We start from the raw sequence: 26,969 nt of genomic DNA on the forward strand, positions 1-26,969 counted from the left end.
TTGGGTGAGGCGGCTCCTTTGGACAGGGATTCAGCTGTGATCCAGGGCTCCCAGCAGCTGGAGGAATGGGCATCATGGTTTTGAAGGGGCAGAGAGGGGGAGAAACTGGATAGTGCACCACAGGATTTGCTCTAGAGCAACTAAGAATAAATAAGTACTCTATTTGTAAATCTTGGTCATTCCAGATTGCTTCGCTGAGCTTCAGACTCATACTTACAGCCCACTATCTCCTGATTGTGCCTGAAGCGTTCAAGTGTGGTTGTAAGAGGACAAAGGATGTAGACTTCAGAGATGAGTTGAACCATCTGGAAGCCTAAGTGGCTTCCAGGGAACTTGGGTGAGAGGGAAGTCTGGTGACAGCGTAGAGATGGATTGGTACAGGTACCACTCTGGGATGTACCGTTCACAGGTGCTGTAACAGCCCATTGCTGTATGGGGACCAAACCCTGAACCAGTATCAGGGGGTTAGAGAAGGGCTGAACTGGCAGGACATTTTAAAGATAGCTTTCATGGTTTTAATGGCTGAATGTGCAGATGAGTGAAGATTTGAAACAAATTCTATTGTTATAGCTTGGGAGGCTTGGTGGAATGGAATGCTTTTTGTGGAGTTTTTGTGGAACATTTGTGGAATGTGGAATTTGGGATGCTTGAAGGGAGATCATAAGTCATGTTCACTCTGTGGGGGTCCATGTTCACTCTGTGGGGTCCACGTTCACCCTGTGGGGTCCATGTTCACCCCGTGGGGGTCCACGTTCACCTTGTGGGGTCCATATTCACTCTGTGGGGTCCATGTTCACCCTGTGAGGTCCATGTTCACCTTGTGGGTTTATGGTCACCCTGTAGGATCCATGTTCACCCTGGAGGTCCATGTTCATCTTGTAGGGGGTCCATGTTCACTCTGTGGGGGTTCATGTTTACCCTGTCAGGGTCCATGTTCACTCCGTGGGGCCCATGTTTACCTTGTGGGGTCCAGTATGAAATCTTTTCTATCTTTTTAAGTAACAAAACAAAAATAATTTCGTTCTTTCTCTTTTTCTCCCTTCCTTTCATTTTTCTTTCATGGGAGGAAACTGTAGCTTCATTTTGTCTCTCGAAACGAGTTGTTCTTTCCAACTATAATTTTTTTTTCATTAATCTACTTTAACAAAAATGTCTTTCATCATGCCTTCCTCTTTTCAGTTACAAATCTAAGTGTTCCTGAACAAAATAGTCACTTAAACAAAGCAAAACAAAGTTTTAAAGCTTGGATAAGAAATCCATTTTTTTCTTTATTTCTTCTTCTTTTTTTGGGGGGGGGGGCAGTTCTGTCAAGCCCAAAATAGAAGTTCTGATGATAGCCTTAGAATTGTAGGTGGGGTCAGAGGTGACATGAAGTGTGCTGGGCTTAGGGACAATGTTACCTTATGAGTGACTGGTTGCTATCATTGTGGATATATAAGACTGTTTATTAAGCCTGGGTCTGAATGACTATATGAAACTGCTTGGTATGCCCCATGAGTATAACCTTTACTCAGCTCTAATTGTTCTGCAATGCCCTTTTTATTTCCTGGAGCGACAGTAGTTTTCTGACCTGATATATATAAGATTAGAATCTAAGCCTTCTGCAGGCTGCATTTTTGCCAAGTAATTGGAAAAGTTTTAACAATGAAGAAATTTATTTTATTTATTTTAGAGAGGAGGAGGGAGGGGCAGAGGCAGAGGGAGAGAGAGAATATTTTTTTTTAAGATTTTATTTATTTATTTGACAGACAGAGATCATAAGTAGGCAGAGAGGCAGAGAGAGAGAGGGAAGCAGGCTCCCTGCTGAGCAGAGAGCCCAATGCGGGGCTCTATCCCAGGATCCAGGGATCATGACCCAAGCCGAGGGGAGAGGCTTTAACCCACTGAGCCACCCAGGTGCCCTGGAGAGAGAGAATCTTAAGCAGGCTCCATGTCCAGTGCAGAGCTTGATGGAGGGCTCATTCCCATGACCCTGAGATCATGACCTGAGCTAAAATCAAGAGTCAGACCCTTAACTGACTGAGCCACCCAGGAGAAATTTATTTGAAAAAGTAAAAATGTTAGTAATTAAGTGAGATCAAATCAGTGTAGAAGACACTTATGTTGTGTATACTCCGGGCAGCCAGATGAAATCAGTCACTCATTTAACAACATTAATGTGTAGCTTCTCTGTGCCAGGTAATATGCTAGGTGTGCCCAGAATCCAAAGGTGGATGAAACAGATGAGGTCCCATCTCTCACCGAGTGTACTTTCTAATCATGAGAACAGAAAATAAGAAAAAATAAGAAACGATTCAATGTTTGTAAGTGCTCAGAAGGATAGAAAAGTTAGGATCAATTTATTTATCCAGTCCTTCCTTCGCATTTCAAGAGGCTGTGCTGGTGAGATATTGGGTCTTCTAGGGAATTAGAAGAGGGATAGTGTGAACCCCAGCTTACTGCTTGAATAGGCAGATTGACACACTTGGGATTTATTGGGGTAGAGAGGAGGGGGTTTTTAAACTTTGAGTATAAGTGTGACAGATATAATTCAAACTTTTTCCTGGGACTGACAACGGGCATTGTTTATGAAGACACTGCTTAATATTCACAGTTAACTAGTGAAAACTCTTGTGGGTACTCTTTTAGCCAAGTTCCACTTAAGTGGCTAGTAGGGGGAACCAGTGTTTTTCTTGTTGAAGATGTGACTGATAGACCAAAACCCAAGTCTGCCCTCACTGGCCCTTCTCTTCCCCAAGAGCTGAGTTTCATGTGTTCTGAGACTCAGAATTGTTTCTTCTTGAACGTATTTATGCCAGTTCTACTTGTTATTCAGACTGTACAATTTGCTTCAATATTACGTGAACTAATGAAACAGGAGTCTCAAGAGAGAGATGGAGAGAGAATTATTAAAATGAAATGTAATTTAAATGGAATGATGCTTTGAAAAGATTCCGCAATGACAAATGGAGAAAAAAAAAAAACTACAGTATTTTGCTCACAACTGTTTTTAAGTTCTCATCCATTACAAGGAAAGAAAAATTGGAAATGAAAAACAAGATCTTAGGGTGTGGTTTCAGTTAAAAAAAATGTGGCTTTGGCGCCTTTCCAGTGAACTCACAGTGAGGGAAAGGGCTAAGATCTTCCACCAGATGGGTGAATACATTTACCCTTATTTGAGTTAAACTATAACATTGACAACATAAACATGTCCTCCCCCCGCAAACATTTCTGATTAGCCATTAATTAGCAATTCTGATTGTGTTGCATATGATTTTCACTGTATTTTTGTGTGTTAGGTGCAGTGGAGACTCATGATCCCTCCATTCAAAGAATTCAGCGGTGTAGTCCTAACATTATTAGGTAATTTAGGTGTTTCCCAATAATTCCTTAACCTGAGCCAAATCTCCTTTCCGTCATTTATACAGTGAGTAAAAGCAAAATATTTTCACTTTTCAGCAGCCCCTTTCTTTTGAGAACATTGAAGCTCTTTAAGGGACAAATTTCTAAGTAAACAATCATGTTCAGATCACCCTAAAGAGGTGAACAGAGATGTTTCTTATCATCTCACTGAGGATGTTCGACCCATGCTAAATAGCTCACAGATGTCCCCATGCCATCTCTCAGAAGCATTACATTTCTGCTAAGCTCCCTGCCACACTGTGTCCGCTTCTCTATTCTTAGTAATTCCCAGTATTCACAGTCCCAGAGAACTATGAGAGCATTGAAAGAGCTCTTGTCTGTGGGCCAGGACACGTGGGTTCAGACCCTGGCTATGCCACTAACTTGTGGGACCTTGGACACTCCAGTCAGCCTTTCTGTGCCTCAGCTCCTGTAAAAAGAGACTGTTCGTCCTTGTCAAACCAACCAACCAACCAGATTGGGGGGGAAAAACATGTTTGTCAAAACAAATATGGACGCTCTAACTACAAATAGAGAAATATTCCCCTTTCCAAATGTGGGCCCTCGTTTTGTTATAGCGTTTTTGATCATGTGTTAATTTATAGGTTCTGGTTTGCACTTTCCTTACTGAGACCAGAAATAGAAGTCCTTTCTCTTTCGTATCCCCATCTTGCCTACCTACTCACCTTTACCCACCGATGACCCCAGACTCTTAGTAAGAAACGTAAGGGGAAAAAATAGGCCATGGTCAGGATAATGATCTATACCCTGAACTGGAAGATACCAGTAAGTGGCTGTCATTTTCTATTGGTTTTGAATGACACTGTATCTCTTCACTCATTCACAGAAGCGTTGCTGGTAGTAGTTTCAAAAAAAAGAAAGAAAGAAAAGAAAAGAAAAGAAGGGAGGGAGGGAGGGAGGAAGGAAGGATATTCCCAGCAATAGGGGATCGCTCAAGTAAATGATGGTATTTCTATATGATGGGAGGTCATTGATAAAAAGATGTTGTAGGTGAGTATTTTTGGCCTAGAAAAATACTTATGATAAGTAAGTGAGAAGGCAACCTTAAATGAGTAATGTATAACAAAATCCCATCATTATTTTCTTCTGAATAAAAATATTTGGAATGAAATACAATGTCTACCTCTGGGGGGGTGGGATTACAGAAATAAATTTCCCTTCTTTATCCTTATCTGCGTTTTCTAATTTTCTATGACGGACGTATGTTGCTATTGGCAAAAGAAAAACCTGATTTAAATTAAATAAAATCCCACTGAAGCAAAATATAATTATGGGAATGAAGAATAACATTTTGAAAAACAAATGCCAACTTTGAATAATGATTTAAAGATGAAAATTTTTCAAAAATAGGAAGGATAAATTTCATTCTTTGAAAAAAAGTATGACATCATTTAATGACAATGTTTAAAATAAATGAAGTATCAATTGCAAACCTGTTTCTTTTTCCCAAATTCTACCTTCAGTTGTTTTTTTTTTTTTTTTTTAAAGATTTTACTTATTTATTTGAGAGAGAGACAGTGAGAGAGAACATGAGTGAGGAGAAGGTCAGAGGGAGAAGCAGACTTCCCATGGAGCTGGGAGTCCGATGTGGAACTCGATCCTGGGACTCCAGGATCATGACCCGAGCCGAATGCAGTCGTCCAACCAACTGAGCCACCCAGGCGCCCTACCTTCAGTTGTTTTAAAAACGGACTCACATCATGGTAAATAAGCATAGTATTTAAAAATATCTAAATTAAGCAATTATTGATAGTGACACTATGTAATTTTTTCCTTTTCTGCCAAAACATCACTTTATTTTACTTTTTTAAGAGCTTATTTGTTTATTTGAGAGTGAGCAAGAGAGAAAGCACAAGCCGGGGGTGACAGAAGCAGAGGGAGAGGGAGAAGCAGACTCTCTCTGAGCAGGGAACATGACATGGGACTTAATACCAAGACCCTGGGATCATGACCTGAACAGAAGGCAGACACTTAACTGGCTGAGCCACCCAGGTGTCCCCAAAACATTACTTTAAAACAAATCACTTTTTAAGACACAGAGGGGATGGGATGTCTGTATCTTTCTTATCTTATTAAAAACCGTAAGTTACCAAGTGCCTTCTATTTGCCTATGTGTCAGATATTTGGAATGTTAAGTTGATTGGTTAATTTGTTTAATCATAACTGCCTTAAGACATAGGTATTACTATGTCTAATTTACAGTTGCTGAAAACTAAAACCCAAAAAGTTAAGTTTCTTACTCAACCATAAGTAGCAGAACCACATGCCTTAAAATAATACTTAACAGATTATTTATTGACTCCACTCTGCTAGCCACTGTGTGCTGTGTGCTGGGGCTATACCAATGAACAAGACACTATGGTCCCATCCCTCAAAGAAGCTTATGTTCTGGTTGGATGACATGGACCAAATAATTGTAAATGTAATGAATTTTACAAAAGGAGAAATACAGGATGTAGAGGAGGAGTTATTCTGGTCTGCAACATCGTTCCCATATAGAAGACATTTACAACAAGATATGAAGCATGAGTAGGACTTAACTGGATGAAGAGTGGGCATGGAAGAGTATTTCTGGTAGAGGGAACAGTATGTGCTAAGTCACTGAGATGATATATTGCTGCAACAATCTGGCATAACCAATCATTCCCAACTCTGGCTTGAAATAATAAGCATTTCTTTCTTTCACATGGGTCTGTGGACCAGCTGCAATTTCGCTGGGTTTTGCTGGACTCTAGGACTCAGATCTCCCTTGCATGTTGCTCCCTCTCTTTTGACCAGTAGCATCCTGGAACATGTTCTTTTCATAGTCCACGTCAGGAGCACACACAAGCAAATTTAAGACCTCCTCTCATGTTCAGGAACATTCCTTTGGCTAAAGAAAAGCGTATGGCCATGCCCAGAATAAATGGGATGGGGTAAATATTTTACCTCACAGTGGATAGTACCTCAGACACGTGACACTGAAGGTGCAGGAATAATTTAATACAGGAAGGATATGAAAAATTGTGAACAGTGATTCAATCAACCATGCTTGGATTTTTCAGGAGCCCATTGCCAGTATGGCAAAAGTATAATGAGGGAACTGGAGAATGATACTACTGGTTGCTCTTCTCTTGTCATTGTCTGTGCTTGGGAACTTCTCATTATAGAGATTATACATATATTATACAGTATATATGTATATATACATATATGACACTACCTATATATAGGGAGAGAAATTATATATATATAGAGAGAGAGATTATGTATATACATACATTACATACATATATAGAGAGAAGAGAGGGAGAGAGATATTATATATAGAGAGAGATTATATATATACATACATACATATACAGAGAGAGAAAAGCTTTGGGAGAGAGAGAGATTATATAAATTTATTTAAGTTTATTCCAGAAGATAACAAGTTATCCAACTTCTCCCTGAACTTTATTTTCCAGGGGTTGACCAATGATAACTATATCAACGGTTATCCTGCAGAACTACTGTAGCGTTGATTGAGTTATACGTTCCTCCTCTGTGATGTCCCAAGTACCGTGTCTCTGTATGACAGTAGCACACTCAGTAGCTATGCCTCAGAGGCAACAAAACCAGTGTTTGAGCCTCTGAGCACATGGCATTAAATTTGGTTGCTACTCATGCTCCTGGAATGGAGGTCAGCTATTTTATACACAGTGCATAAGACAAACCGGTCATAAAACGTGAGGAAACATCTAATTTAACCACTTTATCCCATGAAACACAATCTTCTCTTCGGTCAGATCGTTTTGATAATGTTACAGGAATAGTCCGGGTTATTTTTACCCGTCGCTGTACAGATACATTCACTTGCTTTACAAGTGCTTAGGTCTAATGCCTGAATGAACAGGTGGGGGGACGTGAGCAGGCCAGACAGACACGCATACAGTTCATGGGTGTGACGAGCACGGCGTTTTTTGAACAGAGAAGTCACTCAACACAGACTGCCAGTGCCTTATTAGCTGTAGTGGTATCTTCTGCCGTGGAAAACCGTGTTAGTTTCTATAGAGGTTATCTTATTTTCCCTCTTGCTAATGAGAAGAGACAAAACAGAAATCAGTGCCTTGATGATGATCTATTCTGGAGCCAACATTTTCCCTTCTTTGTTGAAAGCTCAATTTTATAATCTGGACAGTGGAAAACAGAATCCATTATCTTTTCCAACAACGCTTATTTCCCATAAACACAGAATTTTTGTTAGCTAGCTCACAGTAAATTTCACTCTAAAGGAGGTGCTGTTTCAAGGAGAATCAGTGGTTCTAAGGGATCTGGAGCAGCTCCTTTCCCCTCATTCTGCTCCCAGTTAGGTAAGCCTTCTGCTGGGCCACATTTTATATGTCGCTGCTTGGTCTGCAAAGCAATATTTAAGAAAGACAACTACAGTTTTCTGGTTTCCTCTTCTTACATAGCTTGATTCTGCTTCTTTGAGCCCCTCTTCACCCTTATGTATGTTTTCTTGCGCTTTCAGTCTGACGTCCCTTCAAAAGGCAGCATAACGTGCACATTCCATACCAGCAGCCCTGAGAAACGACATTCTCTCGCACATTCCCTAAGTAGAAATGCAAGGAACGGGAAGAAAAATACCCTTAATTGTCAGGAACAAATGCAGTCCCTTGTTACTTCCTGATGGTTAGTTTTATAAAGGGGCTGTGGGATCATCTGCTTGTATGTTTGCTGAGATGTCATTCCATGCATTTAAGAGGCATTGATTTCCACTGGCAAATCATGGGGCTTGATTACAGAGAGGTAGCAGACCAGACTCGGGCTTAATTTATGAGTCCTGTTCACAGGTCTGTCATTTTCGTCCAACTAAGAAACTGATTTACTTAGTTTTTCCTTCCAAAAATGGAAATAGCCTTATTATTTTTATGACAGCTTTTCAGTGTTTAAATGAGTCCAACCAAGTGAAAGTTGTAGCTGCATTGCAATATTATCAACTTGAGGGATACTTCTCTCCCATTCCGCTGTGCTCCACAAAACTGACTTATTTACCTAACCTGACCACGGTAACTGACTGCTTTGCTATTGTAAGGGCCAATTCCTTTTTTTATACTGATGATGGGATAAAATGAGTATAAAGGGTACATATGATCTTCATTTTTATGAAATAATAAAGTATTAGAGTTGGTAGAGTTAGGAGACATGTTTCTAGTGATGAACACTTCTTTTCTCAAATTTAGCAGCTTTGCTTGTGAGTCTGTATTCCCCAATTGTTTGTTAGAAATTTCATTTCTGGGGTACCTGGGTGGCTCAGTAGGTCTGCCTACGGCTCAGGTCATGATCCCAGGGTCCTGGGATGGAGCCCTGCATTGGGCTCTCTGCTTGGCAGGGAGCCTGCTCCCTCCTCTCTTACTGACTGCCTCTCTGCCTACTTGTGGTCTCTATTTGTCAAATAAATAAATAAAATCTTAAAAAAAAAGAAAGAAAGATTTCATTTCTGCTTATATATGATACAGATTATAAGACACTCTAAAAACATTTCTGGAATGAGGCCCAATGTAAACCTATAGGTAAATAATATAAAAGATTGACTAATTTAACTAACTGGTTTGCCATTGTAGAGACTCAAATTCTTGACAGAATTACAGCCCCAACTGATAGGGACATATAGCTCTTAAGCCTTGAAGAAATTTAGAACCTTTAATAATCAGTTGATACAGCTTTCTTTTAAAATGATATATGGTAAGAGGTTTAAATATAAAAAATCACTTTGTACGGGGCGCATGGGTGGCTTAGTTGGTTAAGCATCCAACTCTTGGTTTCAGCTCAGGTCATGATCTCAGGGTCTTGGTATTGAGCTCTGTGGCGGGCTCCATGCCCAGCAGGGAGTCTTCTCAAAGATTTCTCTCCCTCTCCCTCTGCTCCTCTCCCGCCCCAAATAAATAAGTAAATCTTTAAGAAACTTCACTTTGTATATGACTGGGTTAAATCACTGTAGTTTTAGATATTTTGACTAGATGTTAAGTTCATCTGCCATAGTAGAAAACTTGAAGCTTCAGAGACCTGAAGATGAATTCTGTTTATTTCTAGTTAGGTGATCCCCCAAAACCCAACCAAAAGTACTGAGTCTTATCTGTACAATGGGACAACACTTGTTCTTCCTACCACGTTGGGGTGTAACAGGCATGGATGCTGTTGAAACCTGTAAAGAAGCGCATGTGAGATTTTAAAAGCAAATTTAGACATTTTCTGTTTTTACTGCTACCGTTTAACAACAGTTAGCTGTTCATTGTTTTATACATTGGAGTTTCCGGCCAAAACAGAAAGAGAAGGAAAAAGGAAAAGGAGATCTGCAGATTGGAGAAACACATTTAATCAACAAACAAAAATAAAAGACAAGCAGATGGTGAATACCTGAGCAGTCTTAAAAAATTATTAGTCTTTATCAACCTTAGCAAGGCCATCCAGAAAATATAATAGAAAATAAAACACACCAAAGGGGAAAAAAAAAACAATTCTTAAACTATAAAGTCTGTAGGAAATAACCCAACGAGTTGAGAAAGTTGAAAGTTGAAAGAAAGTTGAAAACTCAGTTACACATTTTCAAAGAAGAGCAGGATAAATGGAAAGATATGCCACATCTTTGATATGTCAATATGTCAGTTTCCCTTAAGATTAACCTACAAATTCAATGTCAGAATTATGGCCAGGTTTTTTTTTGAGGACTTCCACATACTTATTCTAAACTTTTACAAAGGAATGAAAGTTCGTGATGCCTAAGTCCATTCTGAAAAGGAAGAGCAAAAAGAAGGGATTCACCCTCCCAGATAAAACCAGTGTGGGACTGGTGTAGGAGCAGCCAGAAAAATCCATGGAAAAGAACAGGGAGTCAGAAATAGACTCACTTCCACATGGGAACCTGTTACAGAATAAACATGGCAACATAAATCAGGAGGGAAAAGACAGACCGCCTAAAACACTGATCAGTGATAGAGAAATAGTTCATTACATGAAAAAAAAAAATAGATTGGTGCACTATCTCAAGCATATACAAAGGTAAAATCTGGTGTGAAAGTAAAATTATAAAGCCAATAGAAGGCACTAGAGGTGTTAAAGATTCTCAAAATGCAAACCATAAGTAGAAAATCTAGTCGATTTTCAGAATCCAGTTTGAAAGGTGTCCCTGGATAAGCCAATGGTTAAATGAAAAACTGGGAAAATATTAGTGGTACAGAGGTGAGCAGAACGCTGTGCACACCACTGGAGCTGGGAGCCCACTGCCAAGGACACCTGCCAGGTGATGTAGCAAGAAGAGAATGCCTCATGGCTAGAAGTGTGAATCTTGTGACTGTCATATTCATCCTCTCTGAGGCTGGGGCACGAGAGTGCTATGTCCAGGGGATTAAGAGACTCGGTGAACTAGCTTCCCGCTCCTTAGCTCCGTCCAGGGGTCACATAGGACTGGTGGGTGGGAAAGCCAAATGGGCCAGCTCTTTCCTGCAGGGCTCTGTGAGGCCTTCCATACCCAGGGGGCAGATTGGCCCCAAAGAGATGGTTTTGCTCATGGCCAACCTGCTCTCTGAAAGCAGAGCTTTGTTTTTTTCTGCTTTATGACCTCAGCTTCGGAGAAGGCTTTGGCTCCCCAAGTGTGGCCTGAAAACATGGGTGATGACGCACAGGGCAGAAAGCAGTCTGCTGTACTTGGTGGCAGTGACCTGAGCTGGATCCACTGCTTGAACCTGAGGGATGGATAAAGCAAGTCGGCCAGGGCCATCCTGCTGTTAGGGAAGGCATGGAAATTAATGGCAACTCTGTGCCAGGCATTGTCACCCACATCTTTTCCTTCATTTCCCTGGAAATCTGTGAAATAAACATTCAGAGAGGGAGAATCACCCACAGTTACCTGGCTTGTTAGGTGACCCACTGAGATTTGAACCCTAGGTCTGCTTGACTCCAAGACTCACTGGCTATTGTTTTGTTTTCCTTTTCACTGCCTTATACTCTATATCTGCAGACTCGGAGCAGAGTTGGGTTGCGGTGGGATGGATCTGTGGCTTAAAAGAACTCCAGGTAAGTCCCATCTGGATCTGATCTTGGCAGGCCGTTCAGTTAGGCGATGGAAAGTTACATTTCCCAGAGCTGCTTCTGGACTTGTACCCCTGTGATCAGCTGATTTTAGGAATGGCTTTGATTTCTTAGCAGAAACTGGGTTCCTGTGAAATAATGACATTCCTGAAGTGTTGTGCTTTGTCATTCAGAGAAGCCCACAATTCCAGGAGATACATTACACACTATGGATGGAGTCCCTTATCCAGGAAGGAACCCAGGCCAGCCTTCCAAGACAGAAAGAGCTTGCTCTCAAGTAGAATTTCATTTCTCTGTGCTTCTGGGATCTGACAAGTGCTTTGAAGAACTGTCTTCATTGGCTGCTAACAGAGACATTTCTTGTCCACACGCCTGCAAGCGACTTTTTTGTCTGTGTGCTTGAGAGATCAGAGGTATTTTTTGTATTAGTGCTGCTGGAGGTCAGCTAGATTGCTGATGCTGCCTGTTCTTGCTCCCGTCTCTAAGGCCCATGACAATAATGGTAACGTCATGATAGTGATAATCACCAACCATTTGCATGTATTTGCTATGTGCCAGGCAATGTAATAAGCTCATTTGATGTTCACAACAATCTTCTGAAGTACATGCATTAATCCTAAAATTTGTATGGAACCACAAAAGACCCCCATATATCCAGAGCAACCTTGAAAAAGAAGATCGAAATTGGAAGTATCACAATCCCAGATTTCAAGATATCCTAATTTGAAGGGATACAAGCACCCCAATGTGTATAGCCGTATTATGTACAATAGCCAAATTGTGGAAACAGCTCAACTATCCATTGATTGATGCGTGGGTAAAGAGTATGAAGAGTATGTGGTGTTCATATACAATGGAGTGTTACTTAGCCATAAAAATAGAATGAAATCTTGCCATTTGCAATGATACGGGTAGACCTAGAGAGTATTATGCTAAGCAAAATAAGTCAATCAGTCAGAAAAAGACAAATATATAATTTCATACATTTGTGTTATTTAAGAAACAAAACAAACGAGCATAGGGGAAAAAAGAGAGAGAGAGAGACAAACCAAGAAACAGACTCTTAACTACAGAGAACAAACTGATGCTTACCTGAAGGAAGGGGGAAAGGGATGGGTGAAAGAGGTGACGGGGATTAAGAAGGGCACTTGTGATAAGCACTGGGTGTTGTATGTTAAGTGTTGAATCATGAAACTGTACAACTGAAACTACTATTACACTGTTAACTAACTGGAATTTAAATAGAAGTTAAATAAAAATATATACTACATAGCTATAGTAATCCAAACAGGGGGTGCCTGGGCGGCTCAGTGGGTTAAGCCTCTGCCTTCGGCTCAGGTCATGATCTTAGGGTCCTGGGGTCAAGCCCCGCATTGGGCTCCTTGTTCAGCAGGGAGCCTGCTTCCCCCTTTCTCTCTATCTGCCTCTCTGCCTACTTGTGATCTCTCTCTCTATCAAATAAAAAATAAAATCTTTTTTAAAAAGTAATCCAAACAATATGGTACTGGCACAAATATTGGCACACAGATCAATAGAACAGGATAGAGAGCCCAGAAATAAGCCAACAATTATATGGTCAGTTAATCTTTGACAAAACAGGAAAGAATATCCAGTGAGGATATTCTTTAACAAATGTCTCTTCAACAAATGTTGTTGGGAAAACTGGATAGCTACATGCAAAAAAAAAAAAAAAAGAAAAGATAAAAGAAAGGAAGGAAGAAACTGGACCATTTTCTTACACCATGCACAAAAATAAACTCAAAATGGATTAAAGACCTCAATGTGAGATCTGAAACAATAATAACCCTAGAAGAGACCCCAAGCAGTAATGTCTGGGATATCAGCCATAACAGCATTTTTCTAGATTATGTCTCCTGAGACAAGGAGAATAAAAGCAAAAATAAACTACTGGGACTAGATCAAAATAAAAACTTCATTACTCACCAACAAAACTAAAGGATGACCTATGGAATGGGGGAAGATATTTGCAAATTATATACCTGATAAAGGCTTAGTATCCAAAATATATAAAGAACAGATACAACTAAATGCTAAAAAAGCAAATAACACAATTCGAAAAATGAGAAGACATGAACAGACATTTCTCCAAAGAAGATATGCAGATGGCAACTGACTCAAAAGAAGATGCTCGACATCTCTCATCAGCAGGAAAATGCAAATCAAAACCATCATGAGGTATCTCCTCACACATGTCAGAATGGCTAAAATAAAAAAACACAAGAAAGTGTTGGTGAGGATATGGAGAAACAGGAACCCTTGCCGCTGTTTTTAGCATGTGTGCTGCCGAAGCGAGCACAGCCCTTGCCTATTGTTGGTGGGAATACAATCCCATTGTAGCCACTGTGGAAAATAGTATAGAGGGTCCTCAAAAAACTTAAAATAGAATTATCATATGATCTGGAAATTCCACTACCAGGTATTTACCGAAAGAATACAAAAACACTAATTTGAAGGGATCTATGCACCACTATGTTAATTGCAGCATTATCTACAATAGCCATGTTATAGAGGCAACCCAAATGTCCATGATAGATGACTGGATAAAGAAGATGTGGTATATGTATATATATATATACATATATATGTATATATATATATATACATACATACACACACACACACACACACACACACAGTGGAATATTATTCAGCTATAAAAAGGAGTGAAATCTTGCCATTTGCAACAACATGGATGGATCTAGAGGTTATAAACTGCTAAGGAAAATCAGTCAGTTGGAGAAAGACAAATACCATATGATGTCACTCATATGTGGAGTTTAAGAAACAAAAGAAACGAACAAAGAAAAAAAGAAGCAAACCAAAAAACAGACTCAACTATAGAGAACAAACTTATAGGGGAGGTGCTTGGGGATTGGGCAAAACAGGTGAAGGGCATTAAGAGTACACTTATCATGATGAGTCCTGAGTAATGTATAGAATTGCTGAATCACTATGTTATATACCTGAAACTAATACAACACTGTGTTTGTTATACTGGAATTAAAGCTTTTAAAAAATCCTGGATCTAAAAAAACAAAAGTGTCTGAGTTAGACTAAACCTGATTAGAGGAAGTGTCTGAAGGCTTTTGGACTGAGTGTAGAAGCCTCCTGATTTTTCAGAGCTGGAATGATCACACAATTAATTTATGGTCCAAAACCGGGGCACTTTTTATTTTATTTATTTATTTTTTTTTTAAAAGATTTTATTTATTTGACAGACAGAGATCACAAGCAGGCAGACAGGCAGGCAGAGAGAGAGAGAGGAGGAAGCAGGCTCCCCGCAGAGCAGAGAGCCCGATGCGGGACTCGATCCCAGGACCCTGAGATCATGACCTGAGCCGAAGGCAGCGGCTTAACTCACTGAGCCACCCAGGCGCCCCCCGGGGCACTTTTTAAAGTGAAAGGAACATTTATTAGTATTTATGTTGGGACAGAAGGTGACTACCGGGTTATTGGAGAGCAGCCTGTGGCTACCCTTGGCATAGGCTTCCGGCGAATACATGAACAAGGAAGTCTTGGATTTCTTGGGCAGTGGCAGCTGGGGGATAATCAGAAAGGACAGACACCCCCAAGCCAGGACCTTCCATTTCCACAGGCTGGACCTTTGAAGAGGCTCTTCTTCACCTGTAATGGACTTTAGTCACAGGTGTTGAAATTCAATGGGCAGGGACAAAGTGACTAGTGAAAACATGCACTGACACAGCCCCTTGTTCCCTGACTCTCCTTTAGCATGACTCCTTTTTAAGAGACACCCAGCTTGGATAATGCTGTGTTTCTTGGTGAGCCACGAACCTGGCCCATTCCAGATGGGGAAGGAAACTGGATTTCACATACCCTGAAACTCTCTTCCCAGCACTTAAAAACTGCTATTCTGGTTTGCTCCGTGACCTTAAGCAAGTCACAACCTCTCCCTATGCTTTGGCTTTTCCTTTAGTGGAAATAAAAATGGAAATAATAGTTACATGAGAGAAGAAAAATGATTCAAGATCTTCCAACCAAAGATGCCACATGGAACCAAGAGATATTATTTTTATGACAGTTATTAGCTGAGCTGCTTCTTGTCTCACCCCCTCTCATTAGGCCACGGGGCACAGAATAAACACAGGTTTGGCCAGTGACTGGTATTTGATGATGTTGGCACCAGAGATGAAGGAAGGAATTTCTCTCTAGTTTGTGTTTCACTTTTAACCTCCTCAAGCCTGGATCTCAGGTTCTCCTGGTATAGAAACTGGAGACGGGTAGGAATCTTAGCTAGTTGTTTCAGAGCAGAAGCAACCTATTCAGGAAAGCTTCAGATAATGATGCTATTAAAATATTGTCTATATTCCTTCCTTAATTCCTTTCATCAATAAACATTGAATGAGTGACTCTGTCTGCCACGTTCTGTTTCCCAAGCCTATAGCAAGATGCACAGCAAACATTAAACTTCCTGATGTTTGTTGAATCAAGGAATTTGTCAAGAGATGGAAGTTTTGGAGAGTTGGTCTCAGCTGCCATCTTGCATCTCCCTGATCTATCCTGACACTTAAGAAACATTTCTAAATGGAAAACTGCTCTTGTTACCCATTTCTGGAAGACCAAGACCAAACTTCTTAATATGGCATAGAAGAACCTTCGGGGTCTGGTCCCTCCTGTCCCATCTCTTACTGAGCCCCCTTTTAGGATTGCTTAGTTCCCACAGTTGACCTCAGCTTTCCTACAGGCCCCTGATGTATAGTAAATATCTTAGGTTTTCTGGGTATTTTGGTATCTGTTGCAACTACTTAGTGCCACTGTTGTAATGTGAACAACCAGAGACAAAAGGTAAGTGACCAGGCATGGCTGTGTTCAGATAAAGCTTTATTTACAAAAACAAGTGGCGCGCTAGATCTGATCTGAGGGTTGTAGTTTGTTAATCTCTGCTTTAAGCCTTTGCGTACGCTATGCTTGCTCACTTGCCGACTTCAAAGACCTCTTCTTCCCTCTGTATCTGGCCATTATCCATTCACTGGTCACCTCAAGGCTGAGGCCTTGCTCTACTCCCCGGGGTTGCTTGTAACACTGTATTCTGTACATACCACTTGTTTATCTGTTTTTTTATTCCCCTCCTGTAACCTGATTTATTGAAATTGTATCCTTCATTCCTGCATTTATTCACTCATTCATTCCATAATATTTAATGGCTGCCCATTATGGGGCAGAGTTGACTTTTTAGTCTTTGTACAGCACCTAGCAGAAAGCCTGGCACCTAAAACATGCCTAATACGTGCTTGTTGAATAAAAATGATAGAATGCAATGAAGATGTCCATTGCCAAAGGTGTGTCTTTGGTGAAGGGCAAAGTGGGGCAATTGTCTTTACTGATTTTGAAACCACTCCATTGTGTAGAGCATTTGGTCAGCTGTTGTGTTTTGGGTTTTCCTAAAGATTTCTGTAGCCTGGTCTGGAATAGTGTGGTGGCCCCCTTGTCTTGATCTCCTTTCCCAAGTCCCTGGGGTCCTACTTTCTGGTGACACCCTATGGCAGGACGAAGAGTAGTGGTACCAGATTCAGAACCCCTGTGTGGACAGGTGACCAGATAGGGTGGATCGGGAATTTTGCTAACAAAGTGTCAACATTGCGCTGTGGGTCTCTTACTTTTACTTTTATTTTCATACAGAAGATCAGTTTTTGTCATTGCTTTCCGAGAGAGCAGGGCTATCTGGACTAAGGAGCTTAAAAGGCTCACGGCATAAGGGAGGATATTGAAATTGCTTCCTTGCAGGGTTTAAATCTACCCCCAACCCCCCATCCACAATCCTCGAGACTGAGTCCAAGCTTAAATGTAAAAATGAAGCTGTTTGGTTACTCATATTAGAGAAATCATTTCATGGAGCCATGGAGCCCAAAACCATTTGAAGTAAGGCTTTTAAGCCGTTTTTTAAAATTTACAACCCATTCTAAATGTAAGCAGAACATGTATCGAATGGGTTGTTACCAGTAGAAACAAAATGACTTCATTCGGTTTTGACCTAGTCACATGTAGATTTTCAGTAGTAGCCAGGAAGTTTCTGTGTCTGTGGTCAGGGACAGAGAAAAGACAATGGTCACAGCTTGTTACAAAACAAACACAAAACCTCCACATGGTTTCTCATGTTACAAGAGTAAATAGGAAAGGAGCCCCAGCTGGGGATTGTAGCACAGAGTGCGAGTTGGGTAAACACTAAAGAAACAGGAGAATGTTTTGGGTCTCTTTACCTTTTAAATAGAAGAAGCCAGTGAAGGAAGTGGCAGCTGACCAGAATACGGGACTGTTGTTCACCGACTCACCCCACAGGTAACAGAGAATTAAATAAATCTAAGTTCCATGGTGATAGAGTCCTTTTCATGGGTGCATCTATAATTGGCCTCACCTGACAGTTTAAGACTGATTACTTTTGCGAGGAAACCATGGAGAGAAGACGTGATGTGCCTGTGTTTCAGAGGAGGAAGGGAGGAAGCAAGGTCATAAACAGATGTTTGGTTAACAAAAGAAAAATAAGGCATTGAGTGTTGCTAAATGACCAGGGCCATAAAGGGTAGTAAATACAGCAAAAGCTAAGTGGAGAATGTGCGGTATTAGTGAGCTAACTCCATTGCAACACTCACGCAGTTTGCTGGTAAGGAACTTCTGGTAAGTTCCTCATTTAGAGAGTTGTTGTCACAGTATATTTTGAATAGATTCACAATAATATCTGTATGTGTATGCATGTGTGCAGGCGTGTACGTGCTTAGGTGGGTAAGACATTGGTAAATGAGTTTCATAAATAAATGCACTGCTTCCCCGAGGCATTAAAGTTTAAATACTCTCTTTACTCTTGTTTCTGGCATGAACAAATATCTTACTTTTGTCAGTTCCCAGCCAAAGTTAAGTGTCACTATTTAACAATGTCTAGCAGAATTGAAGTTTACATATCCTTGGACTTTGCAATTCTACTTTAAGGCCCTGATTCATAGTTCTGTCCATACATATGTGCAAAAATATGTTTGTGGGACCAAAACTATCAGAAACCACTTATTTGCCTATAAGTAGGTGGCTGGGTAAATTTTGGGATATCTGTGCAATGAAATAGGTAAATCTAACTATTGGATTTACAATAAACTCTGCAATATCTTATTTAGTTTCACTAAGGAACAGAGGGGGATGTGCAAGCAAAGGGGGTGTGCATATAGGCATGTGGCTTGTACGTACATAGAATATTTCTGGAAGGATACCCAAGAAATGTAATAGTGGATGCCTCTATGAAAAAGACTGGGCTTCAGAGGTGATTGAAAACTTACTTTCTACCTTCAAACTGTTTTGCACTGTGAAATTTTTATTGGCCATATACACAAATCATTTTTCAAAAAATAATTTGAATAGAAATACCTTTTTTAAAAACCTATTAATTAAGGCTTTATGGCTGGTGAGAACAGTGCCCATTGAAACAGATTAAAATCTACGGCCTGATTCACAGGCTAAAAATGGCTTCCAACACTACAGAAGAAGGCATCTTTCCCTTAAGCGTATATTGGGGAAAAGTATTTCAGTTAACTAATGAATAATAAGGAGCTCTGGTTTGGGCTGCTGTGTGTATGCTGACAGTCGGGAATCCTAGAGAGAGCTGTGTAAGGAGCCCAGAGCTTCTCCCGAGGAGTCACCCTGACATATGGTCTAACAAAACATTAATGAAAGCCTCCTAACTTCTCCTATATGCCGCTTCCACACCTCCCAAAGACTCATCATTGCCGTTTCTTTGCCTGTGGATGAATGCAGAATGCTTGGGAAGATAAACACCCATGGGTTTCTTTGCAGGAGCCAATAACCGCCCCCCCCCCCTCCCAGGAGCTGATAAACTCGGTGGCCTTTAGAAACCAGTCACGTGACAGCAACCTAGCGACTTCCCTCTGAAGCTGGTCTCCTGGGCGGAAAAGTGGTTAAGTACAGAAGAACGGCCAGCACACATTTTTCTGTGAGACCTGCTGCTGAATCAACGCTCTGTGCTTTGGGGGAGGTTTCTGACAGGACTTCTTCACTTAACTTTTAAGAGCCTGTGTTATCTCTTGTAACGTTAGGCTTATTGTTAATTAACACTTCATCTGTCTTATCTTCTCTCTTCTCCAACAGGTTGCGTTGGGCTCCTTAAGTCCTAGACTGCTGTCTTCATTCATTCGTTTGTTCGCTGATGGAGTGAATACTGAATGGGTAGCTAGCACACGTGTGTGGTTCGCTAAGGCCCCAGGGGATGCGAGGAAGAACAAGACCGCTTCCTTGCCTTCAAGGCCCTCAGAGCCTACGCTCTTTTCCCAATCTCATAGTCTTATTCAGACTTCTGACCCCAATAGGGGCTCAAAAAGGTGCTTAGTAAATGTTGATGGGTAGAGAAATTGCTCCAGCTACAAACCCAGAATTGTGCCATGATATGGGGGTGGGGGCGCGTGTGCGTGGCTCACCTGTTTAAGGGTCTGTCTTTAGCTCAGGTCATGATCTCAGGGTCCTGGGATGGAGCCTGGCATCGGGCTCCCTGCTCCTTGGGGAGCCTGCTTCTCTCTCTCCTTCTGCCTCCTTCTCCCCCTGCTTGTGCTCTCTCTCTCTGTGTCAAATAAATAAATAAAAATCTTTAAAAAAAAAAAACACCTTTTTTTTGTTTTTCTGAAGAACTTTCAGTAAATCTCCAGGCAATTCCTTGAGACATCTTCAATACTAGCATTTAGAAGTGAAATTTCTTTCTTGGATCAGCTGTTTCTAGTCCTGGGAATGGACTCTTTTAGGGTTGATGGTGAGGACAGCAATTGTTCTGGCCCAACAAGAGCCAAAGCTATGCTCCTTAGACTTTTCACACAGACAAATGCTACCTGCTAGCAAAGGACATGGGAAGAGAGAAGACAGTCAAAGCAGCTAACATTTCTCCAGCGTCACACGGCCTGGAATTCCATACGTTTTCTTCAGTTAGTGAACAACCTCCCAAGGAACATAATGATAACAATGTGGGGGAAAAAAAAATAAACATTTTTGGTATTGGGTTGCTGGTTCGTAGAAGACATGTAATTGTGTATATGTATGCATGCTTCCGTATGCATTTATGATTTAAAATTAAACATTTACTAAGCATTCTTCTACGTGCTAGTTCCTGAAGAGGTATAAACCATAGTGTTCCTCTGTGCCTTCAAGGAGGTAAATGATATAAAGAAACACATCCAAAGTTAAATAACCACATGAAAATCATATAACAGGAACAGGTTTTTAGAGCTGGCTGGATCCACAGTGAATATTTAATCCAGATTTTCCTAAAATGGTATGTGTACATCATTGGTAGCCTGCACGATGGCTTGGATAGTATACGAACATTTTGAAACTTCATTAATTACTTTAATGCACATTAGAAAAGTCTATAACTAGCATAGCAAACCCTTGTGTATAAGGATATTACCGCTTACTGCACAGTTACATATGAAAGTGAATTGATTTAAAGATTATCTAAAGGAAAATATCAAATAAGTATGTCTAAAGAAGTGGTTCAGGCATGTGGTAATAATTCCACTGGTGTTCTTTGAAAGACCTGAGTGTGGAAAATGCAGGCAAGTTTCATATCTGGGTTACAGTGAGGTTAAGTGAGTTGTCCAAGGTCAGGAAGGCAATGGAGCCCATAGGGCAGAACCTGGTCACCTGACTGGTCCTCAGCCCCCACATCCTCATTCAGTCACTACTTCCTATTTTGCAGATGAGGAAACTGGAGCCTAGAAAAAGCAGTCATCTCTTTAAAGTGCACCAGCTCATATAAGAATCTGACTATAAATAGAAAGGAGGGACACCTGGTGGCTTAGCCAGTTAAGCATCCAACTCTTGGTTTCAGCTCAGGTCACGATCTCAGGGTCGTGGGATCGAGCCCAGCATTGGGCTCCACCCTCAACTGGGAGTCTGCTCAGGATTCTCTCTTTCCCTTGCCCTCTGCTCTTCCCCTGCTTTCTCTTTCTTTCTCAAGTAAATAAATCTTTTTTTTTTTTTTTAAGATTTTATTTATGTGTTTGACAGAGATCATAAGTAGGCAGAGAGGCAGGCAGAGAGAGAGAGGAGGAAGCAGGTTCCCTGTTGAGCAGAGAGCCCAATGTGGGGCTCGGTCCCAGGACTCTGGGATCATGACCTGAGCTGAACACAGAGGGTTTAACCCACTGAGCCACCCAGGTGCCCCCAATAAATAAATCTTTTTTTAAAAAGGTAAAAAGGGTAGAGTTGGCCTCAAGAAAAGTCAAAGTTAGTATTAATAGTGTGTTTAGTATGCATGCCAGTATGATGAAACTGTCATACATACTAATTTATGTTAATCTCTAAACCATGCATCTTTTCATGAGGAAACTAAGGAACAAGATCAAATAAATAACTTTCCTAAGATTTGAATGTGCAGAGCCAGAATTTGAACCCAGGCACTCCAGCTGCAGAATTTGTTCCCTTGAACACTGGGCTCACAGCTCAGTGATCACCTGCGTAATAAGGGAAGGTGTGAACAAGGCAACCCGACCCTGGCTGACTTGGAAAGAATCTGCTCAGACAGTATTCTGCCCCGGTGCTCCCTTGTTCCACATTCCTCCATCGGCCCATTGTTCGTTTCATGGAAGGTGTGGTTTCTTCAAACTATCCCTTTTGACTGTGGAAAATCTCCTGAGAGGAATCAGTGATTACCAAAAACGACACTTTGGGAGAATCATTTGTCAGGTTACCATGATCACAATGATCAAGAAATAGTTTCGCTCCCCAAAGGGAGGAGAGCGGGGAGGCATGGGAGGGGAGTGGAGGGGAAGGATGATTCCGGGATGGGGGAGGGCTAAGAGGCACACAGGAGACGAGGCCCGAGGCCCCCGTAGGATGAGCCCAGCGTGCCCCAGGGGGCCACCAGGTGTTGTGAAAGCCCTGCTGGTGGCCAGCGCTTGGCACTGCGCCTGGCACATAGCAGGTGCTCACCGGCTTTGTGGAGTGAATGGAAGCCTGGAAGGAAACAGAAGCCGAGCAGGGAGGCAGGCACGAGTACAGTGATTGCAGGTGAGAGGGCATCAGACAAGCAGCCGACCTACTTTCCAAGGGCTCCAGGTGAGCGGAGGAGGAGAGCACAGCGCCAAATTTCCCATCACCAGACAAAGGAGCTGTGAGCACAGCATTCAGCGGTGCTCCCGCGATAAGTAGGACGCCTGACTTGGGGGGAGACTCCGTTTCCTTGTCGTCACGCCCTAGTTCCACCTTCTGGCCTAGACTCCCTCAGATGAAAAGCCCTCACCCGCCCTCCCTGTAGGGTGCTGTGCGGCAGGCCAGGGCCCTCTGGAGACCAGAGCCAGCCTCCCTGGCGCCCCTGCCAGAGGTGGCCGTTTTCTCTACCTCGCTGGCAGCTGCTGACCACTGAGCCACTCCGCGCAAAGGACTAGGGCAAAGAACTGCGGAAACCACGACCAAGTTCGGAGCCTGAAAATTCCTCCGGAGGCTGGGAGGAGAAACCTGGACTGGCCCGATGGTGCATTACATAAGCCGTGTGTTCGCAGCGCCCCGCTGATGCGCGGGGCCCGGTGCCTCCCGAATTGCGCAACGCTGACGCAGAGAGGCCCTCCCTAAGTGTTGCAACATGACTCCACATCTTTATCAAAAATGTGAAGCATCCACCCAGCACATACTTAGAAAACACTAAAGCTCTTCTCCACCAGGTGGTTAAGGCTGCTTGATCCGGCTGACAGGAGAGAAGCCGCGCAGGGGGCAGGACTTACTGTAGCTCTTGGCCCACGAAGCTGAACACTCAGTACCTTGTGCCCCACTAGCCTTGGGCAGCGGCGGCCTCTGATAAAATGTCCTATTTTTTTGTTTGTTTGTTTGTTTTTCCTGGCAGCGTCATTTTGGGTTATAAAGGGCTCATTATTTCCATCCCATAGATCCATTCTTGCCGCTATTACATTCTCTTCTTGCTTTCGGAAATAAGCGAGAGATTGGTAAAATCATCACTGACGTGCCCTGTTTGTTCTGACCTTGAGCAGAGGCCGAATTTCCACATGGCTCATGCCGTCTACACTCACTGCCCCCTGGGAGAGATCGGCTGGAAAGGACTCCCCCAAAGCAGGGGATCTAATTCTATTTACACTAACGCACCCGCTGCCGTTAAATGCCAGCAAGTGGCCTGGACTTTCGCTCGCTCCAGTCCTGCAACCTTTACAGAGGACTATTGGGCAATCGTCAGAGGTTATAAAGTTGGAACGGCGTTCCCCTTGGATAGGTCGTTTTCCCCTACAGGACAGCTTAGAGGCAAATTTTATGAAGTATCAAGTAGCTGACTGAAAGCAGTATAAATAACGAAGGAGCATATGATAAAACCCAGAGCGGAACGCGCTCACGACAGGCGGAATGTGTCCGGGGAGCAGGGAACGTGCTTACTTGTTATCAGCACCTGCGTGGAGCTCTGCACCCAGACACCATCCAGGAAAGGCACTGAACCGTGGACATGGTTATTAAGAGTCAATCTTAGAAAAATTATTCTATCCTTACTTTTGGCCACACAGTGGCCACACAGTGAACCCTGGGAGGGAACCTGCAGAGAGGCTGGCTGTGTTTAAACGTCATTTGCCAGTAGAGACTGATCTTTATAATGTAAACATCCTGAATTTGTCCAGGTCAGAGCCAGGGAACAAGCTTGCAAGCATGGTTTATAGTGGAGATAAACTGTGAGCGGTCACCATCGGGGCAAAAGGAACCCCCAAATTAAGAATTTTTCAGGGGAAACATGGAAAGAGTTTTAATTCGGGGTTGTTTTCTTTCATTGTTCCCTATCTTCATTTTAGGAGGCATCACGGTATAAACCCTGTTTTAATGAGACTGATCAGGCCACAGCTGATTGGGTTATGAGAGGCCATTGAGCTCTCCAAAGCCAGTTTCCTAAACCAGCTGCTTTGTTAGACCTGTCCCCAGTGGCTAGAGCTGTTGACATTCTATAAGATAATCTTGTGTTCTTACAAGAGTGGGAGGAAGTTCTGGGAAGGAATGGTGTTAAGTTTGATGTAGAATGGAATTTAGTGAACATTTCCACTCAGAGACAACAAATTTCAAAGGCATCCCTCGTCCTGTCTGAGTGCAGCTTCCAGGATCCCTTATAAGGGAAGACTTGGGCTTCATTAGGATCTAAATCGCTGAACTACTTTGAAGGGTGGCCGTATTGTGAGTGTCAGACTTCTTTGAAGACAACAGCTCCCTGAATATATCAATTCTTATATATGTTTATTAAAAATCACACTTTGTGGGGCACCTGGCTGGTTTAGTCAGAAAAGTGTGGGACGCTTGATCTTGGGGTTGTGAGTTCAAGCCTCACATTGGGTGTAGCGATTACTAAAAAAAAAAATTAAGAAGTAAAATTAAAAATCATACTTTGTGTCCAAAACTGAGATCAGAAGAGCTGGATGTTTTCAGAGGCCAGAGTGACCATGACGTGTTGCAGTCAAGAAATGCTTCAGGGCGCCTGGGTGGCTCAGTGGGTTAAAGCCTCTGCCTTCGGCTCAGGTCATGATCCCAGGGTCCTGGGATCGAGCCCCACATCGGGCTCTGGGCTCTGCGGGGAGCCTGCTTCCCCCTCTCTATCTGCCTGCCTCTCCGCCTACTTGTGATCTCTGTCTGTCAAATAAATAAATAAAATCTTTAAAAAAAAAAAAAAAGAAAAGAAATGCTTCACAGAGGGTGTGGAGCATGGATATCCTTTCCTCAGACTCACCTTCACTCCTGCAAAGACTGTTAGCTCCCTACATTATATTTATTTTCTATTTCTCCTTAATGAACGGACTCTAATGTGGCAATATGTCTGGTTAAAAGACTACACTTCCCAGCCTTCCTTGCGGCGGGGATGGCCAATGATCTAAGGAGCTCTTGGGAGATGGACAGGGTTGCCCAATAAAATGCAGTATGCCCGGGTTAAATTTGAATTCCAGATAGACAAAGAATAATTTTTAATATAAGTATATTCACATAATGTATAGCCATTTTATTGGCCAAATCTGGCAACTCTGTGGGTGGATACTCCTTTTGTCTTTTTCCTCCGTTCTCTTCTTTCCTGGGACATGGATGGCATGGCTGAGATTTCAGCCGCTGTGTTGGATCATGAGGTTAAGGATGGCAAAAAGAAAGATAGAACTTGGGTCTCTAAAACTCCGATACCTTCAGACTTTCTTTATATGTGAGAATAAACCACTGATTTGCTTTAGCCCCTCCTAGTTCCTGTTGTTTGCATCCAATTGCTATTCCTAACTGACACAGTCAAAATAAAGAGTGTGCTTTAGTGAAGTCTGTTTACCGTATCACCTTAGCTTTTGCCTTTAATGTAACATGAACCACTCTACTTTTACTTACTGTATTTTTTTAAAAAAGATTTTATTTATTTCTTTGACAAAGAGAGAATAGGCAGAAGGAGCAGCAGAGGGAGAGAGAGAAAGAAGTCCCCTGCTGAGCAGGGGGCCCAATGCGGGGCTGGTTCCTAGGACCCTAGGATTATGACCGGAGCCAAAGGCAGGAGCTTAACCTGCTGAGTCTCCCAGGCACCCTTTACTTACTATATCTTTTAAGGACCCTAAGAGGGATGGATGATGTTCCCTCTACCCTTTGAAATAACAGTCTGTAGCATGAGTTTTTACAGTGTGTTATTGCCTGACTTTTTTCAAACAGCATTTAGGTATTTTGAGTAATTGCTTTAGATGAGTAATAATAATAGTATTTCTAACATGGAGCAGTTCTTATCTGCACAGGGGCTGGGCCTGAAAAGTCAAGTCCTGGGAAAAGGTGCTGCAAAACTGGAGAACCATCCTCCCAAACATTAAAAGTCATGAGATGCCTGGGTGGCTCAGTTGGTTAAGCAGCGGCCTTCGGCTCAGATCATGATCCCAGCGTCCGGGATCGAGTCCCACATTGGGCTCCTTGCTCATCAGGGAGCCTGCTTCTCCCTCTTCCTCTGCCTGCCATTCTGTCTGCCTGTGCTCACTCTCACTCTCTCTCTCTCTCTGATAAATAAATAAAATCTTAAAATATATATATATATATATATATATATATATATATATATTAAAGTCATAATTCCATTTTGGTAGTTCACTTCGAGAAAGTTTTCTTTTGTAGTAAGTCTTCATTAGTCCTCTGTTGACAGCTTCCCTTTTGTGCTGACAGATTAGCCAGGGATCATCATGGGCATAGGGGAAGCTAGTTTGCCAAGCTCCATCAGTAATTCAGAAATCATGTAAAAACCGCCCGCCTTCAGCTTTGGGAGCCACTGGGAGGCATTTTGGAAAATGGAGGGGGTCGCAGAATTGGCCTCTTTGAATGGAACCTTAAGCTACCTGCCTTAGTCCAGGTGATCACGCAGGGGAAAAGAACTTCCCTGGGCTGTGAACTGTATAAATACTTGCCCTCCATTTTCCAGTGGAGTCTTTCGAAGGTTAGGTCGTAAATAGTAAATAATCAACCAAGATTTCTCAGATTGGCTGCATTTACCTTTCCCTGAAAAAAAATTTTTCCCCATGAAG

General features: G+C 42.1%; 3 long non-coding RNA genes across 7 annotated transcripts in view; 2 read left to right on the forward strand and 1 right to left on the reverse strand.

Moving 5' to 3' along the window:
* LOC132019365 (uncharacterized) overlaps positions 1–14,015 on the forward strand; it is a 209,840-nt gene extending 195,825 nt beyond the window's left edge. For 4 of the 5 annotated variants that reach the window (XR_009404746.1, XR_009404745.1, XR_009404742.1 and 1 more), the window contains 3 exons: positions 4,891–5,105; positions 11,381–11,436; positions 11,625–14,015. This is a non-coding gene — a long non-coding RNA (uncharacterized LOC132019365). The remainder of the gene's footprint in view (positions 1–4,890; positions 5,106–11,380; positions 11,437–11,624) is intronic. The other variant, XR_009404744.1, reaches the window with a different exon arrangement.
* A 3,487-nt stretch (positions 14,016–17,502) lies between these two features.
* On the forward strand, positions 17,503–20,037 carry LOC132019364 (uncharacterized). The gene is made up of 3 exons (XR_009404741.1): positions 17,503–17,766; positions 19,294–19,420; positions 19,576–20,037. It is a non-coding gene; the product is annotated as an uncharacterized LOC132019364 (long non-coding RNA).
* Positions 19,576–23,086, reverse strand: LOC132019366 (uncharacterized). The gene is made up of 2 exons (XR_009404747.1): positions 22,515–23,086; positions 19,576–20,041 (listed from the first exon to the last, which is right to left on the reverse strand). It is a non-coding gene; the product is annotated as an uncharacterized LOC132019366 (long non-coding RNA).
* Between the last annotated feature and the right edge of the window lie 3,883 nt (positions 23,087–26,969).

The sequence above is a fragment of the Mustela nigripes genome, chromosome 6 (assembly GCF_022355385.1).
Source record: "Mustela nigripes isolate SB6536 chromosome 6, MUSNIG.SB6536, whole genome shotgun sequence".
Taxonomy (NCBI): domain Eukaryota; kingdom Metazoa; phylum Chordata; class Mammalia; order Carnivora; family Mustelidae; genus Mustela; species Mustela nigripes.